This window comes from Macadamia integrifolia, chromosome 10 (genome assembly GCF_013358625.1).
Source record: "Macadamia integrifolia cultivar HAES 741 chromosome 10, SCU_Mint_v3, whole genome shotgun sequence".
Taxonomy (NCBI): domain Eukaryota; kingdom Viridiplantae; phylum Streptophyta; class Magnoliopsida; order Proteales; family Proteaceae; genus Macadamia; species Macadamia integrifolia.
The window spans coordinates 28,727,357-28,737,879 of NC_056566.1; positions in this window are offsets into that span (position 1 = coordinate 28,727,357).

Here is a 10,523-nt window from a genome sequence, read left to right on the forward strand (position 1 = left end):
GAGATAAAAGCATATAGATGAAACAATACTAAGAGATAAGAGGACCTAGCCTCCAAGTAGATAGATAAGATGTGTTGTAAGTATGCTTGGCTTAATTAATTATGAGAACTTTTTTCCTTCACCTACGAATCTAAGGTCATCATTGTTCCTCGCGTTATATGAAATGCACCTTTCCAAGGGCAATGATATCCATCGGTCCTCCCTTCACTATGGCTTAAGAAAAAATTGTTCCATTCTTTTTCAAAAAAAAAAAAAAAAATCTTTGTACAACCAAACAGAAATAATCCCATGCTGAGCAGTTTTCCATCATCGTTTATGAGTGGATCGCTCCTTTTCTTAATTTTGTATGCCAAATATGCTTCCTTTTTTCATTTATTTTGTTAATGGTGAAACAAGACAAGGAGAATAAAAAAGATGCATAAAAAGTGGCACAACTAATTAGAAAAACATAAGAGTGATAGAGACACAGGAGGAGGCGGAAGAAAGAAGAAAGGTAGGGAAAGGACCCGGGGGGGTGTTTGATAAGAAGACTCTTAGTCCAAGCCGTGCCACGGAAAGCTCTCCATACCACATGAAAAAGAGTGGGACTATCACTTTCATCTAAATTTCAAGCTTTACATGATGATTGGGTGATATGTGGTGGGAATTTAACCTAACTCCAAATTAATTAGCCATCATATATTTTGTGGAGCAGTCAAACACCTTTGTTGTTGGGCTATTGGGCCTTTAAGCATTCCTACAAACTAGTCTGGGCCTCTGGGCCCATCAGTCACTAGGTGTTTCTTTTTTATTATTATTATTATTTTTCCTTTTGGTAATCTACTCACTAATGTCTTTGTGGAGTCAGCATTTATAATGTGAGGTTATGGTTGTTCTAATTTTCTCTGGAAGACTTTCCATCTGTACAATCCACAGGAAAATTGATAGTACAATCTGTCTCCCTCTTAACCCCCCCCCCACCTCCTCCCCTTAAAAAATTAATGAAGAAGTTTCAGTGAAAATTTCATTTGGAATTTGGAAAACATGTTATGACCATTTAACTCTCCTTTGTATGAAATCATGATAAGTATCTTGACCAATTTGATTTGAAAGGAAACAAAATTCAGGTTTAAAGTTTTGAGAAAGAAAGTACAAAAATAAGTTGGTGGATCTTTCATTCTTTAGGTAGAAAAATCTTAGGTTCAAATTTCATGATTTTTCTATTGAAAAAGGGGAGAAAAAAAAAAAAGAGACTAGTTAATTAATTTTCGATCTTGTTATTGGCAAGTTGTGATCTTCAAGTTGGCAAACCAGGTTTTGATTAAGAAAATTAGGCCGAGTTTGGTCAAATGATTAGAAACCTGGTCAAGAGTTATGGAAACTCATCTTGTATTAAAAATGATAAGACTGGGACCAAATCATACCGAATCATTCAAGACTTGTTTGTTTTGTCCGAGTCACAACAAAACTACCAATTCTTGTCAAAAGTTTAAGTCGGCATTTTTAAATAGTTTTAAATTAAAATATATTCTAATTATGTTAAATGTTTAATGACCTAAGTCTCCTATATTGAATCTAGTGACTATTGAGTGTGTACATCTAAATATTAATTAAAAAAAAATGATTCATGACCATGACATCTTCAAGTCGGATCTTATCACTTTCATCTAAGAGAGAATGAATGATAAGCTTCATAAAATTTTTTTAAAAACAAACACTTTTATTCTATCTTGTCTCATTTAATTTATTAATTAATTATTTATTTGGATTGCTTGAGAAAGACTTGTATGGAAATAAGAGGGAAAAATTTGACATGACTCGCCTGGTTTTCTGTGACTCGCTCCAAGTCACTAGGATTTAAAAAGGACGAGTCAAGTCACAAAACCTGGTTTTCCAACAATACTTCAAAGAACTACTCTGAATTTCAAATTAATGTTTTGTTATTTTGATGGAAAAAAAAATTAGTTGAATGGTCTGGCTTTGGAAAGCTTACCAAAGTGATCCATCTTAATTGTATTATATAAAATGATGATGTGGCCATTCTTATCATTAGATAGGTTGTACATATTTTTTATAAGTTGGGTGTTAAATTTCATACCAATCCTAATCAAATACTCCATTAATTGGCATGCATTCTCATATATGTATTTTTTATAACTTTGGTATTTCAATTCCTGACCACTACTCTATGGTATCTTACGGTCCTAAATTTTCAAAGCTCAAATTTGCTATTTAGAAAACTCTGTTTAGGCTGAAGTTTTATATGCAGACAAGGGACCGTGGGGTCTACCCATGCACAACATGTGGACTTGTCTGATTTTCCACTCGGCTAATATCTGGATTTAAATTTAGAAAACTTTTCCCCAATTTTATACAACTAGCAGAGCTTAACTTCAGCCAATAACCTAGCCCTTTGCCATTAAGATGATCAAAGATTTAAGATTTTTTCAAGTTGATTTTGTTTGTTTAAAATTGTTTCCTCATCTTCTCTTTGGGGTTTAGACTTTAAAATTTATGAAAGTTAAAAGAGTTTAGTGGTGTCATGTTGTATGAATTGTTTGTTCTTTTATTTTATGGTTAAAGTTTTTTTTCAAAGTGAAGGAAACACCCACCTATTTAGGGTCATTATTACTCCCTTTATCTTGGAGGTTATTAATACCTTCCACTAGTATCTGACATCCACTAAGGCAAATGACGATCAAATGTGAAGGAATTCCTCCATCACCATGGTTTGAAAAAAATTTGGTTTTTTATTTTGATAATAATAATTTTTCTTGTTTGAATAAGAGTGAAATGGTTACTATTGTTTTCCTTCACCCATAATAAAAGAAACATCCACCAATTTATGGTCTATCATCATTCTTCTCCCAATTTTTTTTAAATTTAAAATTACTTTCAATAGCATCCATCCAAGCACAGTAATGACCGTCGGTCTCCTTTACATTGGTTGTACGAAAACTTGATCATTTTCCGAATGTCGAATGATAAAAAATTTATGCATGGCCATGTATGTACAGCATTGTACCTTCAAATATGATTAGAGAGAGAGAGAATAAAAAAAAAAATAGATAGTGAGGACATTGCTTTATTTAGAACGTGGTACGGACGGTGGTCCCAACAAGAAATCTTTTTCGAAATGATTTCAAGGAAAAACTTCAATTAAGACGGCTAAGATGAAAGGTGAAGGGAGACATGCTCCATACCAAGTCGGGCCAGGTTGGGGCCCACCAAAATGAACCAAACAGCATAGGTGGTGGGTTTCCCCTTGGTGGAAAAGTGGAAACCATGGGAATATCATAGTTTCAAATATTTGAATCCAGATCTGGATCGGTCACAATTGATTTTGGTTTGATTTCGATTTGAATTAGTCAGAATCTATGTCTTAACCTTAAAATGTAGCACAAATTACGTATTTGATCCTGATTTTTAAAACCCTGAAAATACCCATGAGGCTAGGGGTGTCAATTGGTCAGGCTGGGCTGGTCTCGGTCGGGCCAACCAAGCCTAGCGGTGTGAAATCCTTGCACCATGAACGTCCATTTACTTAAAAGGGCCTAGATTTGGGGGGTATGGTACGGTTTGTAATCGGGTAAATCTATGTCGGGCTTTAATCGGGCTACCTTAAACGTGCCTTGTACGGGCCTTAAACTGACTATGAACCTATTTAATTTTAAACGGGCTCTAAATATGCCAACCCTAAAGACATTTTTTAATGGGATTAAAATATTGACTTTAAAACTACTAGAGGATAACATTCACAATTCCGGAACCAAGGAAATCATGTATATATATATATATCCAAGGGAATTATGTATTTAAAATGTAATCTAAGTGGCAAGAATTACACTATTTTTAACAATTAAATATCCCATTTAGAATGTGGATATTTTAGTCCTATATATTCTTTGATCATATTTTGTAGTATTAGTGGTAAAATAGGTATTTAGGCATTTGTTAAGGGGGTCAGGCCGTCGGGCTAAATGAGCCAATTCTAGCGAGCTTCTTAAGTGAGTCAGGTCAGTCAGGCGTCCGACGGGCTAGTGGCCTGCACCGTGAATGCCCCTTTAATAAATGGGCCGTTTCAGATAGAGCCTTAAGCGAATTGGGCTTGGTCGAGCCTACCGGTGCGGGCTCAGGATTAACACCCCTACATGAGGCCATATTCTATCACCACCACCAATTAATGATGAAGTGAGGGGTTTTTAAGGTATTTTGGATATAAAATTGCAAGGTTAAGTGCATTTTTGGATATTCGTAAATAAGGGCAAGAGTAATAGAGAATAATGATTGATGGATTATTGTTGCATAAAAAAATTCCATTTTGTACTATCGACAACTAAATTTTCTCCAAAATACACTTTTAACCAAAAATATATATATACATATATATATATATATATATATATATATCTTTCAACTAGGGGTGTCAAACGGTCGGTCTGGCTCGGTTTTGGTCCTAGTTGTGGGAAAGCTGAAACCGAACCAAACCAATAAGGAAATTCCGGTTTCGGTTTGGTTTCGATTTTGGTGTGGTTTGGTTTCGGTATGTCTTCGGTTTCTTAAATCGATTTGTAACTAGGTTGGTTTTGGTTTTTGGTCCAGTTTAGATTCGACTTTCCATACAAATGTATATAAACTATGCAAATTTTGATTTTATTAATGAATTTTGGACTGTTTCGGTTTCTTACCGGTTTTGTTTCAGTTTCGGTCCGGATTTTGAGTCGGTTTTGGTTTGGTTTCGGGTTCATCCGATTTTCAGTGCGGTTCGGTTTGGTTTGGGGTTGCAATACTCCAAACCGAACCGAACCAATAAAGCTTTGGTTCGATTTGGTCCGTGTTGTTATCAGTTTGGTCCGGCCAGTTTTACCAATTCGGTTTATGAATTGACACCCCTACTTTCAACTAAGGCAGGGAAAAGATAAAATTAGATAGTAAAGTGTACGTTGCTTATGACATGAGATCAACTTCAATCACGCGATTAAAAGATAATTTAATGCCATTAGTGCAATAAAATGTCCTCCTTTCAGATTAACTAAGCGGTTTCTATAGACCAAGGCTCACCTCAATTCAAATTCCCTTTTCAAAAGTATCATTAAGAAAATGACTTAGTTTTCTAATCACTTCCTTCCAAAGTATCGTCAAGAAAATGACTGTTCTTACACAAATAGTCACCTATGCATGACAAGGGCATTTATGTCATAAACATGATAGGTGACAAGTGTGCACCGTACGTTCAAGATTAAGAACCAAATTCAACATTCTCTCTCACTAGATTTTAGTGGAATATTTTTCTTTGAATTTAAAAATTTGGGATAGATTTAATTGAGTACAAGTAATGACGATCATTGCACTTGGACGAGCATAGAAGAATAGTGATTTTTGACCTTTAATATATTGGGGAGTAATGATAACGATAGATTTATGGGTAAATCATTCATTAAAACTTCCTTATTTAATGAATAAACAAACAAAGAGGAGTGAGGAAATTGAGATACAAGGCTCAAAATGCAAGATAAGCCATGAAAGAAAAAATAAGTGGAGGTTCCACTACTTTGCGCTCACACACGAAAGAGGAATCTTTCCACAGAGAGAGCGAGAAAGATGCCACAGAATCTAATGGTATCTCTAACAGGAGAGGTCTTTTTTTTTTTGGTAAGGCTTTAACAGGAGAGGTCACTTCCAACTTCCCCAAGCCCAACACATCCCCACCCATGAAAAGGAAAGAAGACAAAAGACAAGAAAAAAAGCAGATGGGGCCACTTTAAAAGGGAAGAATTAGGTCTTAAAATGTGAGAAGTAAGCTAGAAATCAACTATAATAGTAAGGCTGCATTTGGTATTCATTCATTTTCAGAGTTTAGGTTGAGTTATAGTGACCTAGGGTTAGGTTAGGGTTGTAAAAAGCTTGACCCTATTTCACCCCTACTCCCAAATGGAATCCTTAATCCCTTTTCTTTATTATTATTTAGGAAGAAGTGAGAATAAGGGTCTCACACCTCACAAACTTGACAATCAATGCCCTCCCCTATGAATAGTTATTGTAAATATTTATTTAAGATACATGCAATTAGGGTACATATTATTACTATGCCCCTATCAGGGAAAGTCGAAACTATCTCTCACCTCATGATATTTGTTATAATACCATAATGACTCTAGGTGAAAGGATTCTCGTTCACATTAGGTGAAGGGATAAACCTTTGGATATATTTTAGGCATTTCAACTATGCCCCTATGTGTGGGTGGGTCGCAGTGCCTTGTACTTAAGGATGAGTGGTAAATCAAGTGTCTTTGAGAGAGACAGGCAAACGATGAAGATCACCTCTTTCGGAAGCTAATGCCTTAGCATGAGTACCAGTTCATTATCTCTAATATACACACACAGGACTCTTCTAAAAGAGTTGTCGTAAGCCTCTAATTTGTCATTTCTTTAACTTTAGATAGACAATATGCATCTTCTTGTCCCATTCCAACATTCTGTCCTTTCCTTCCTTTTTCATTAGACCATTTGTTCATCAGAAAACCATGCACTGCACGCTCACAAACCCTTTCATATATTGGGTTCACAGATGGTTGTCAATGGATGTTGAGATGTTGAGATGTTGAGATGTTGAGAGTTAGTAGAAATATAGTCTCACGTTAACTTGGCCTTTGACTGTGGAAGAATCATCTCATGAAAAGTATCTCGTACTTTCCTGACTTCCGAGAGTGGGCTACTTAACTCTTTCATAGCATCTTTTCTCAATTGCTAAAATTTTCTTTCTATAGTATATTAATTGTGTTACAGGGTTTGTCCTGTTTGATTTAGGGATCTCTCCTCCTTTCTTTTGGTCTATCCAAAAAAGGTTGTAGGGGTTGCCTTTCTCTGTGTTTTTATTTTTATTTTTTCTTTTTCCTTAATACATACAAATTACCTATCGAAAAAAAAAAATTGTATCCTTGGACCATTTTCACATAATATTTTGGGGTTTTGGATTAAATCCTTAAATGACTTGTAGAACAAACACCAATAAACACGAAAGAAAAATAAACACAGGTGCACACAACATAGAGATTTAACGAGGTTCACACACCGATGTGGTGTTACGTCTTCGGGTGAAGAAAATGATTCACTATGTTAGAATAATAGTTATAATAGAGATCTCTCTCATGAACACCCAAATCGCAATAAGGAAAAACTCGATCGAAAACCCTAACATGAAAAACCCCAAATTTCACACTGGTTACTCAATAAGACAATAGTATATATATAATCCTCCAAGTTAGGTCAATCCATTAAGTCACCTCCATCATAGATCTCAGGAAAAAAAAAACCATTCGAGTCACCACCAAAATATGTCGACATAGGTCAATCTTTGAAACGGATCAAGAATTTGAGACAAATATAACAATTTTATTTCATGGGATTTTTAATTTTTATTTAATCTTATTAGAGTCCTTGAGATGTATACATTCACTTAAACACACCATAACCCACGTTAGCCATCATTTTGGAAGCTTTGCCCCCCGGGTGAAATGCTTTCACTTTGCAAATATTGTTTGTTTTGATTCGGATTAAACGATGATCTGTTGTGTGATTGGTTCAAAAAATCCTAGATCTTGACAGCTATCTTCTTCATAGTCAGGAGACTCAGGACTGGAATCAGATTGTTCTGCACTACAACTAGGGGGAGAAACCATTAGAGTCAATTTAGAATCGAAACCAAAACTGGGTGTTTAAAATTAAATCAAAAGAAATTGATTATATTTTCGTTTCAAAATCTGAAATATTTTCTTGGTTTGGTTCAGTTTCGGTTTCATGATTGAATCCATCAAATCGATCCAAATAAATCATATTCTTTTTTATTGTTTTAATCAGTGTGGAGGATAAATTCTATTCCTTTTTAATGTTTGAAAAAGTTTTAACAAATATGGATTTTTTAGGGTCCAAGCCAAATACAAACCAAGTAAAAACGAATAGAGAGCCAAATGAGAAACCAAATCAAAACCAAACTTACTCGATTCAATTCCGGTTTTATAAAAAAGGCTCCTATTTGATTTCTGTTACCACATATTGTATCTTAAACTTAACCAAAATCAAACCAATTAACACCCTTAGAAACCATATTAATAGCAACTGGCTTATATGTGCAACTGCAACTGAGAAAACTGAACAATTACAGACCATCATTGAAGAAGGAATAGATCATTAAACAATAGAAAAGCCCATTCTTTGAGCCCAATGCATAATCCACTCCATCTTGGCCTGGACTTGGGCTCTAGTGGATGACTTTTTTTCAGATAGGCTTTAAGAAGAAAATAGGTTTCAGGTAGACATATATGTTGTTTACGAGTGGCAGATTTGTGTGGACCAAAGTACCAATAGCCCAAGCCCAAACCAAATGTTTTTTTTTTATGGGGTGATGTTTCTAGCAGGGCCGGAGGGTTCTCTGAGCGGGCTTTGGTACTGCCATGTGGTATCGAAGATTAATGTGTATAAATTTGTATTGGAAATGGTATCGGTTTCAAAACTGGCCGATACTCATTCCGATACTATATACTAAATCCATGAATCCTATTGGATCAATTGGTCTTTGGTTGGGCTGGGCTATGACACTCACATTTGGGCCCAGACTGAAACTGACATAAACTAATCGTTCTTTAAAGTGAAACCATTTGGGAGGGTGGGTCTTGGCCTCTTAATGGGTCTGGGCTTTCGGGCTAAAATTGGGTTAAGCTTGGTCTGTGACCAATTTTCAGGTATTAATAAAGGGTAAGGTTCTCACACAGCTGGTGTATGAAGAATCTTTCACATCACACCAATGGCACCATGAAGAACAGTATCGTCATCAATGGAAAACCCTCAATGGCCAGGGAGCCTCCCAAATACAATGTCATCCTGCGGACGATTTGATCAACCCAGCGCCGGCCACGACATATCCACCGCGTTGACACATCCCTATGCAACCCCCTGTTGGTTGAAATACCCAATTTTCTAACACACTACATGAACCTACTAGCTCTTCTAGCTTGTGATTTTTCACAAACTTCACACTCTTCAAACATATAGACACCCAAAATATAAAGCCCTCAAACTCAAAACCCACAATCCCCTTCAGATAAAATTCACATAAGAAACCTTCAAAGTAGATAGAGAAGCTTTTTGACATATTTTGGGAGTATATGGATATTTCAGAAGTATGGAGAAAGTGAAATTGGAATGGGGAGTCATGAATTTACTATACAATTTTCAAGTAATTTTTAGGGAAAAAATAAAATCGAAGTTAGAGCAAGATGGTAAAAGATGGAGATGATACACTAACATTTCACTATTCCCTATCTACATACTCCCTTGTTTGTATATTAGGTAGCAGAAGTGTACTAGAAGTAACCACCACTTTCAGTTTAATCTACTGGGGAGAGATCTTTGTTGAAAGGGAAAAAAACAAAAAGGTGAGGAATGATGACCAGAGTTATCAATTCGGCCGAATAATTATTCGGCCGAACCGAATTTTTTTGAATTTTATCAAAAATTCGGACCGAATCCGAATTAAAAATAAAATTCTTTAAAATTCGTGACTTTTTCAAAACTGAATATAAATCGTGAATAATTCGGACCGAATCCGAATTAAACCGAATTATTCGGTTTATTTAAAAATTATTTAAAAAAAATCATAAAAAAAAAACAATAAAAAACAATTTAAAAAAAAAAAAAAACCCAATAAGCTTTTTTGACCGCTTTTTTGACCGAATCCTTCAATTAATCATCCGAATTATTCCGAATAATTCTCCGTCCGAATAATTCCCGAATCCGAATTTGTGTAACTATGATGATGACATTGAGGTGAGATGGGAGGGGATTTTGGTAACTTCATCCAATAGGGGAAGTTTTAATATGTTTTATTAGTGGATAGATTCGGATTCTCTCCAATTTCCATATGTTGCAATTTGGTGCAATTCACCCCTTATCTAGCGATAAGTGTCCCTATTGATGTAGATAGCCTAGATTAGGTGAGAGAAAGCTGAGGGCACTAGTTGGGTCTGGATCTGCAAAAATCTAACCCGATCCTTTTGGATCCTGCACTAGTTGGGTCTGGATCTACAAAAATCTAACCCGATCCTAAGTCCTCTGCTTATTTAGAAAATAAATTACGAAAGGGTTCCTCAAAAAATGACCACTACCGTGCTCCTTATTTTGGAAAAAAAGACATTGCCCTGCGAGGCCAATCCTATGCCCTCTCACTTAAGGTAGTGAAATGACCACCCAGCTCCTCCCCTTGGATGTTGTGCACACTAGCACAGGGACTATGAAACCTTCACTGTAAACCATGTGTGTGCTCCATGGTAGTGATCATAGCCCCCAAACAAACCCCCATAGGATAAGCAACTTTTCTGTAGGACCAATGAGCAATAGTGGGCATGCCAAGACTCGAACCCACAATGACTTGAGCAATGATGGGTTGAGGGTATTTTCACCACTAGGCTACCACCAACCCCATTGGTGGATACCAACCCGATTTGTATTCTTAAGCATGTAAACAAGGTAGCTATTCTACCCACCCCCCA